General features: G+C 39.4%; 1 pseudogene; it reads right to left on the bottom strand.

Moving 5' to 3' along the window:
- LOC102810928 overlaps nucleotides 1-10,098 on the bottom strand; it is a 178,188-nt pseudogene that overhangs the window by 147,596 nt on the left and 20,494 nt on the right.

Raw genomic sequence — 10,098 nt, 5'->3', positions numbered from 1 at the left:
CAGGCGCACCTTAGTCCTCAAGCTGACATCTTTGCTTTTCAACACTTTAAAAAAAAGTTCTTGTGCAGCAGATTTGCCTAATGCAATGCGTCGTTTGATTTCTTGAATGGGATATACTCGAGGTCAAATTTTGTTTTTTGCAGATTTGTTTTAATTTTTTCCTGCTTCAGCTTGAACCTTCATATGAGCAACTGATGGTCTGTTCCACAGTCTGACCCTGGTCTTGTTTTGGCTGATTATATGGAGTTTTTCCACTATATCTTTCTATATATGTAGTCAATTTTGTTTCTGTGTATTCCATCTGGTGAGGTCCATGTGTATAGTCATCATTCATGTTGTTTAAAAATGGTATTTGCAATGAAGAAGTCATTGGTCTTGTAAAATTCCATCATGTGATCTCTAGCATCATAGTTTCTATGACCAAGCTATATTTTCCAGCCACTGGTTCTTCCTCTTTGTTTCCAATCTTTGGATTCCAGTCATCAGTAGTTATCAATGCATCTTGATTGCATGTTTGCTCAATTTCAGACTGAATATGGTGGTGGTTGTTGTTAAGTGTCATTGAGTTGGTTCTGACCCATAGTGACCCTGTATAGGGTTTCCGAGGAGTGTCTGGTGAGCTTGAACCTCCAACCTTGTGACTCAAACTGACTTTGTAGTCCAGCGCATTAACCCCACAGTACGTAGAATTCTTCATTTTCATCATCACTGTCTTTAGTGATTGGTGTGTAAACTTGTATAATATTGGGATTAACAAGTATTCCTTGTAGAAATATGGATCTTATCCTATAACAGACAGTGTTGTGCTTTATGACTGATATTGATATATTCTTTTTGATGATGAATGCAATGCTATTTTCCTTAATCTGTTATTTCCAACATAGTAAACCATGTGATTGTCAGATTCAAAATGGTGAAGACCAGTGCTTTTCAGCTCACTAATGCCTAGGATGCCAATGTTTACATGGTCCGTTTCATTTTTGACAATTTCCAATTTTCCAAAATGCATACTTTGTACATTCCACATTCTGATTATTCATGGATTTTTACAAGTCTTTCTCTTCATTTTGAGTTGTGCCTCATCAGCAAATGAAGGTCTCGAGGGCTTTACTCCATCTGTGTCATTACAGTCTATTTAACTTTTAGGAGGCAGCTCTTCTCCAGTCCTGTTTTGAGTGTCTTCCAACCTGAGGGGCTCATCTTCCAGCAGTACATCTGACAGTATTCTAGTGCTCTTCATCATGTTTTTATATTTAATAATCTGGTGCTGAAAGTGTTCCACGGCTACTCATAATTTTTCAGTGACTAAATCTTCAGAAGTATTCTGTCTCTCCTTCTTCTCCCTAGTCTGTCTTCAACTGGAAGCTCAGCTGAAACCTGTCTACCTTGGTTGACTGTGCTGGTATTTAAAATACCTGTGGCATAGCTTTCAGTATCACAGCAACACACAAGCCACCACAGTATGACAAACTAACAGAGATGTGATGGTTTTTATTATTCTGTCCTCTATGGGTGCTTTTGCTAGCGTTTGAAGCATTGATGACATTGATTTTTGAACCATAGGAAAACTCATGCCACCACAGCATGACAAACATAGAAACAGTGATGGGTGCTTTCATTAAAGATATTACAAAGAAACTGCTGAATAGAACTTGGTATTCTTTAATGATTCCATCTTATAAAATATATACTTGCTGGAAACTATATATATTTTTTATTGAACTAAAGAGCAATTTAATAATGCTTTGGAATGTAAAAAATATTTTAGATGAAGATGGTGTTCATTTATTTTTCCTTTTTGGCTTAAGATGGACAAAAAGAAATTTAAATTAAACTGCACAAGAAGATTGAGGATATTTTTCTCAATAATGAAGGTTGTTAAGTACTATAAGGGAATTCTGCCAACCTTTGGGGAACTGAAGGGAAGAGAGAGGAGGTAGCAATGGGGTCATTGAGAGACTATCTTTTTTTTCCCAAATGGTACACTTTAATAATAACAACAACAAAAAACACAACCACAGAGCAGCACTGTATTTCCCCATTCTAGTAGCAAATGGCAGAAGAACAATAAAAAATAGATTTTACTTCAAAATGTAGGGTCTTACTACACCTCGGAATATGTGTCAGAGTTACCTGTGGTGGTTCTGAACACCCTTTCCCCCCAGGCCTCACTCCTGGAGGCAGGACCTGGCTCTTTTGAAGCCTCCAGGAAGCTCTGGTAATTCCTTCTGGCGGAGCCAGGTTTAGGGTAACTGGGGCAGTTTGGGTTTTCTGGGCTGTTGCTTGGGGTTCTGGGGAGTTTTCCCGGGCAGATTTACTAGGAGTGGCGAAGAACTTGGGTCTGGGCTTTTTGGGAGCCTGCTTCGGGTCTTTCTTCCCCAGAGCAGAGGCTAATTCTTTTGCTGTCTCTTCTCGAATTCTTGGCTCTTCCAGGGGCCTGTAGCTGAGGTCCCTGGCTCTGCTGGGCTTGTAGCTGGAGAGCCTGGCTCTGTGGCTTTCAGGGTCCCCAGAGCAGAGGTGGCCTTTCTCTTCTTCCTAAGAGGAGTGTTGGGAGCCGGACTTTTTTGTGGAGACTTCTTTACTATGTCAGCCTTGGGCATCTCTGCGTTTATTTTATTTATTAATTTTTTTTAGCAGGTATTTTCTTCATCAGCACCAGTAGTGGAATTTTATCCTCAGAGTAGTCACCCATTTTCAGCTGGGTTTCACTCCGTGGCTTTTTTTCTTCTATCCGGGGGTCTTCCCCTTCTGGGCTCTGGCACTCTGCATTTCAGCTGTATCCTTTTTTTCTTGAGTTTGGGCTGATTTAGCCTTTGCAGCCTGTTGCATTTCTCCTTTTCTTCTCTTTGTTTTTCTGGAGCTTTTCTATTTGTTTTTTCTTTGTATCTTTTTTCTTCTGGCCTTGAGTGAGTACTTGTTTCCATTCCAAAGAGCTGAAACTTGAAGACAAGACAGGAAGGGCAACCAATTTTTCAGTTTTCAGGTATAAAAGCTTCACACTCTCCCACTTCTCTGGCAATTTTTCTGAAAGTCCTTTTATGACTGCAACGATGTTTTCCACAATGTGCTGCATCTTCATTCCAGCGTGACCAGCGCGTACGGTGCTGCATGAACCATTTTTAGAGATGTTCAGGATCGTTCCACAGACACAGCTATTAATCTCTTTTGACAGGTCCTTGGCCAGGAGGTTCACACATGCGGGGACTTTCTTTCTGAGATAGAAATGTTTCCCTATAATTGAAAGCAGAAGCTTCCTAATTCTTGCATCAGTCAGGAAGAAGTCAAAACTGTCCAAGAAGCGGAGCTTGGCTCCATAGGGTTTATATTCCTGTTTCAAAGTTCGGAGGGAGATAATCTGAGAAATCGTTTTAATTTTATGCTTGTTCAAAAGATTCCTACAGAACTGTTCTGTCTTTTCAGGCATTAAGTAGGGTTCATCCTTGGTAAACAGGTTGTTAAGTCTGATCGAATAGCATGAGGCAAAGACAGTCTGACCTGCAGTTCTTTCTTTGGGATTTTCCACACCACCACCATTAAAAACATATTTTCACTCTCATTCAAAAGCACTGCAATCGCATTTTCTCTGGACTCTGAATGTGCGAACAGAGCTTTTACTGCCTTTTATACCTGTATTTTGTTCAGCTCCAGCCACGGCTCCTTTGCGGCCGGGGTCGCTGGAATTGTGACTGAAGCTGGGGATGAGGTTGGGGCTGAAGTCGAGGCCTCCTTACCGCCTCGTGTAGAGGAGCATGCGGACCCCGAGAGACTGTTTCTACGTTATAAATTATAGTCTATACTTTTCAGAGAGGCTTCTATGATAGGTAAGATTGAACAAAGTTTAGATTAGGTTCTTTTTGGAAATGCATGGAAGATGTTGGTGGGTGATATTATGTAACATTAACAGGTCTTGATGAATATTAAACTTTTTAGTATAAGTAATTCTCCTAACAGTTGTAAATCTATGTCACAAAAGTCTTGTCTGTTACTATATCAAAGCAAAACAGAAGTACTGAACACTGCCATGCTCAAGGCTCTGTTTGGTCTGATACAATTAGCATATTGCTAAATGCAGGTGTTGGAGCTTAACAAAGTGTAATATTAGTTTGGGTGTGATTTCCTGTTTGCATGTGACTCACATAAGCCTTTTCTCCTTCCTTCCTTCCTTCCTCCCTCCCTCCCTCTCTGTCTCTATCTCTCTGTCTTTCTCTCTATTTCTGTCTTTCTCCATCTCACTCTCTTTCTTTTAATCTATTTTGTATATTTATTATCTAAGTAAGTTCCACAGATGGCTTGTAGTAGAAATATTAATTCTAAATACTCAGAGTAGATTTTCATGACTTGTCAAATTTCTTTGGGTGGGGGTTTTGTTTGTTTTTATTTGCCATTACGTTGAGTCTAAGTCCTAGCAACTCTATGTGCAAGAGAATGCAACCCAACCAAGTCTTGTACCATCTTCATAATGGTTGCTGCTTTTGAGCCCATTGTTTCAGCCACTGTTCAGTCCATTTCACTGAAGATCTCCTTTTTTGTTGTTGTCGTTGCTAACCCTCTCCTTTACCAAGCATGATGTCCGTCTCCAGGACTGGTCCCTTCTGATGATGTGTTCAAAGTACCTGAGACAAAGTCTTGCTATGCTCACTTCTATGGTGTATTTTCACTGTGCTTTCTCCAAGATAGAGATCTTTATTCTTTTGGTAGTCAGTGATATATTCATTATTCTTCATCAACACTATAATTCAAATACATCAATTCTTTGGTCTTTCATCTAGCTTTTGCGTGCACATGAGGTGATTGAAAATACCATTACTTGGGTTAAGCAACCTGCAGTCCTCAAAGTGATATCTTGGCTTTTTAACAATTTAAAGGGTTTGTTTGTTTTCAAGAGCAGCAGTTTTTCCCAGTGCAATAAGTCATTTGATTTCTTAACCATTGCTTCCAAATCCTTGATAATTTCAATATTTTCTCCATTTATAATGATGTTGCTTATTGGCCCAATTGTGAGGATTTATGTTTTCTTTATGTTGAGATGTAATCAATATTGAAGTCTGTAGTCTTTGATCTTGCATAGTAAGCTATTAAAGTTCTCTTCACTTTCAGCAAACAAATTTGTGTCATTTCGTGGACAGATATATGTGTACCCAACTTCATTGCAGTATTATTCACAACAGCAAAGATATGTGAATAACCTAAATACCCATCAGTGGATCAATGGATAAACAAGCTATAATACATATGCACAATGAAATACTATGCAATATTAAAGAATAATGCAATATTAAATAATAATGAAGAATTCATGAAACACTTCATAATATGGATGGCACTGGAGGAGTTATGCTGAGTGAAATATCAATCACAAAAATAAACAAATATTGTTTGATGCCACTGTTATAAAAAGTGAAGGAAAGGTTTACAGAAAGAGAAAAGAAAGAAGGCTAACAGGGATGGAAGGGGAAGAGAGAGAAAATTATTAACTCAATATATACTTTAGGAAAAGGAAAGACAGCATATAATAAGGGGGAGATCAGCACAATATTATTTTTAAAAAAGGCTGACATAGAAAGGTGTATAAGAGTTACAGACATCAAGGTAAATACTATTACATAATTGTGGAGTTAATTGTAATTGTAAAAACTTGAAATTTTAGCATGGGTTTAAATTATGCCATCTCAGAAGCAGGAGAGGGGAATATCACTACTGCAAAAGACGAGGAGCCAGGAGGAGAGTGTGTACTTTTGACCCTGAGTTCCCTGCACATTAAACCTCCTTAACCCAGGGACATAAAGCTGTGACATCGGAGAAGTGGCAGAGGAGAAACAGCAAGCAGCAGAACCAAGAACTAGAGCACAGGAAAGAGCAGAGCATGTCCCAGCCCATGGAGCAAGTAAAGCTGAGTAACTTCAGGCAGGAAGCTTATTTTTAGAATGGGGTGCCTCCAGGCACTGAAGTAGGAAGCTAGGTTTGCTGACCCACAGAGCTAGAGCTGTGTGCTTTACAGCTGAGAATAGTGGTGGAATGTTGTGTTCTATGGGCATTTATCAATATCTGACTGGAACAAACTGTGCTCTGAGCATTATTTATCCCAAATTGCAACCTGTTAACTTCCTAATAAACCCTATAACTGAATATGGTGTCTGAGTTCGGTGTGACCATTGCAATAGCTTATTGAACCAAATTGAGAAGTAGATTACATTGTTAGAGGGATGGTTTGGTGCATATATTTTTTGTAATAGTCTATGTCAAGAAAATTGTAAAATGGCTACCTGGCCAGTCAATTTGAAAGACATCTATATTTGTGCCCATTCCAAAGAGAGGTGATCCAATGGAATGTATAAATCATTGCACAAAATCATTAACATCATATGCAAATAATCTTTTACTGAAGAAAATTCACAAATGGTTGCAGCAGCACGTTGACAGGGAATGCCAGAAGTTCAAGTTGAATTTAGAAGAGGATCTAAAAAGAGGAATATCATTCCTGATGTCAGATGGACCTTGGCTGAAAGCAAAGAATACCAGAAAGATGCTAACCTGTATATTATTAACTTTGTAAAAGGCATTTTGCTGTGTGTATCATAGTAAATTTTGGCTAATATTTTGAAGAATGGGAATTCCAGAATACTTAATTGTGTTCGTTCAGAACCTGTAAATAGACCAACAGGTGGTCATTTGAACAGACCAAAGAGATACTACATGGTTTAAAATTAATAAAGGTGTATGTCAGAGTTGTATCCTTTCACTTATTAGGCTTTATGTTGTTGTTGTTGTTAGGTGTCATCGAGTTGGTACCTACTAATAGTGACCTTAACTATTACTTTGTCCTTTGTTATTGTAGTCTAGCCATATCTTAATTAATATAAGGAGATTTTTCCTGCCTAACATTTCCTTCCCTGTCTTTTTGTCTTGCTAAAGGGTACTCGTTCTCAGTCCTCAGTTTAAATATCAATTCATTAGGAAAGTCTTCCCTCACTTTCTCAACTAGGACACTGTATTGCTTTGTAGACCTCATCATATTTATAGTATGTTTTTCCTGACAATTTACAAGATACATGAAGAGAAACACAAGTGAGGAAACAATGAACTCAACCCATAGTAAGGGACTGAAACTAGCTACACCGAGTTTAAAGCCAACTCTTCCAGCCAGACAGGGCCCAGAGTAGTTGACCTACAACTGAACAGTGTAGTTCCATTCTTGAGAGTGAATAATAGTTTTTAGCTGGTTTATTTTATAGCAATGTGACTTATATAAGCTGGTTGCCTGTCTCATGAAATTTTTAGCTGAAGAGGATAGGATTTGAGCTACGCAGCATGGAGTAGCAGCAGTAATTATTTCCAATACTTGCTGGATGTCAATGTAAGATCTTAGTCTATAGTGCACCTGCTACAAATATTTGAGATGATTGAGAATTCTACAGTTAATTGAGTTCTCAGTCTGAGTAGCAGAGGAAGAAATGATTGGATAAATATTGGAGTTTAACCACCACTGACAAGGAACTCTAGTGGCACAGTGGTTATGAGTCAGTCTGCTAACTTTAAGGTCAGGAGTTTGAAACTACCAGCCGTTCCGTGGGAAAAAGATGAAGCTTTCTGCTTCTGTAAAGATTTAGAGCCTTGGAAACCCTATGCAGGGTTGTTATGAGTTGGAACTGACTTCACGGCACACAACCAGCCTATATACTAGGCACTGTGTCAAGGACTGGGCATACAGAAATTATTGTAATAATCTTTCTTTAAATGTTTTCAGAAGGGAAGGAGAAGACATGTAAATAGACTGTGAAAATATGGTGTAATAAACTCCTGGTGTGGCACTCTGGGATAATGGACTGCAAGGTAAGTTTGAACCATAAAGTCAGTGGTTCAAACTCACCAGCCACACCTTGGAAACCCTGTGTTGTTGTTGTTTCTTGGTGCCATCAAGTTGGTACCAATTTACAGCAATCTTATGTACAACAGAACGAAACACTGCCTGGTCGTGGACCAACTTCACAATCGTTGCTACATTTGAGCCCATTGATGCTGCCACTGTGCCAATCCATCTCACTGGGAGTCTTCCTCTTTTTCTCTGACCCTCCACCATACCAAACATCATATCCTTCTCCAGTGACTGGTCCCTTCTGATAGACAATATGTCTGAAGTATGAGAGACAAAGTCTGAGCATCTGGACTCCCAAGGAACACTCTGGTTGTACTTTCAACACTGCTCTATTTGTTTTTTTTTAACAGTCCATGGTACTTTCAATATACATGGTACTTTCAATATACATATTCAATGGCACTTAACAACAACAAATATTGTTAAGTACCATTGAGTCAGTTCCCAACTCATGGTGACACCATGTGCAGCAGAATGAAAAACTTCCCAGTCCAGTATTGTCCCTTGATTGGTTCTAGATTGAAGCATTGTGATCTATGGAGTTTTCATGGGCTGATTTTTAGAAGCAGATAACTAGGCCTTACTTCTAGGTCCCTCTTAATCTGAAAGCTACACTAAAACATGTTCAGTATCTTAGTAACATACATGCCTCCAACAGGGATGGTGACTGCACCTGAGGCGAGTTGACTGGGAATCAAGCCTGAATTCTAGTACAGAAGTTAAGACTCTACTACTAAACCACCAGCAAACATTACAATAGAGGAAAGACGGTAGAGAGAACTCACATACAAAAAAACAAAGGGTTGGCGATATGGATGGTAGGTTGGAAAATTTCTACTTAGGAAATAACTTTGGAGTTTGGCTAGGGAGCATTTTCCACACTCAGAGCAGAGTGGTGTGAATGAGTGAGGGGGTGTAATAGTAGCAGTGGGGAGCATTTATAGATCCCTCTTAGGATGCATTCATCTGAGCTATTACTGCTTAAGGGCTCACAGCTTTCATCTAGTCCACTGTTTGTTTCACGAATTTCCTTTTCAGATTCTTCTGCTTCTATAGAACACAGCCTGAGACAGGGGATTTTTTCTTTAAGTTTTTTCAAAGGCATTTTGTCAACACCATGAATTCTGAGGATAAAGATTCTGGAATTCCTAAAACTAGAGACAGAATCCTGGTGTGGTGCTGTAGGATAAGTATTAGACTGTAACTGAAAGGTCAGTGGTTCAAACTCACCAGCTTCTCCTCAGAAACCCTATGCAAGGTGGCTATGAGTTGGAACTGACTTGATGGCATTTAAAAACAACAAAGTTGTACAGAATCTGACTCTTCCTGTTTTTTGCCTGGCCACAGCCTACTACAATCAAGTTAACTCATGGTGACCTCATGTGTCTCACAGTAGAATTGTGCTACATAGGGTTTTAAAGGTTGTGCCTTTTGGAAATAGATCTCCAAATATTTCTTCCAAGGTGTCTATAGGTGGAATTAGACTGCCAATGTTTCTGTTAGAAACTAAGAGCTTAAACATTTGTTTAAGCAAGGTCTCCTGAATGAAGGAAAGGATGAGGGAAATACTGGGAGAAATAACATCCAACTACCAGAGTGTGATAGTTAAGGTTTTATGTTAACTTGACTGGGCCAGGATTCTTGGTGGTTTGGCCTATGAGCTGTAGATACTCTATGAGTTGTTGTTGTTGTTAGGTGCCATCGAGTTGGTACTGACTCATGGTGACCTTATGCACAGCAGATAAAAAACACTGTCTGATCCTGGGCAAAACTCACTATTGTTGCCACGTTTGAGCCCATTGATGCTGCCACTTTGCCAATCCATCTTGCTGGGGGTCGTCCTCTTTTTCTCTGACTCTCCACCTTAACAAACAAGATATCCTTCTCCGGTGACTGGTCCCTCCTGACAAGTTGTTCAAGGTATGAGAGATGAAGTTTGGCTATTCTGGCCTCCGAGGAGCACTCTGGCTGCACTTTTTCCAACACAGATCTGTTGGTTCTTTTGGCAGCCCATGGAATTTTCAATATTCTCTTCCAACACCATAACTCAAAAGCATCAATTCTTCTATAGTCTTCCTTATTTACTGTCCAGCTTTTGCATGCGTATGAGGTTATTGAAAATACCATGGCTTGGGTCAGGTGCATCTTAGTCTTCAAGCTGACATCTTGGCTCTTCAACACTTTAAAAAGGTCTTGCGCAGCAGATTTGTCTAATGCAATATGTT

Source organism: Chrysochloris asiatica, unplaced genomic scaffold (genome assembly GCF_000296735.1).
Source record: "Chrysochloris asiatica unplaced genomic scaffold, ChrAsi1.0 scaffold00211, whole genome shotgun sequence".
Taxonomy (NCBI): Eukaryota; Metazoa; Chordata; class Mammalia; order Afrosoricida; family Chrysochloridae; genus Chrysochloris; species Chrysochloris asiatica.
The sequence above is the reverse complement of the archived record's forward strand: the minus strand, read 5'-3'. Positions and strand labels throughout refer to the sequence as shown.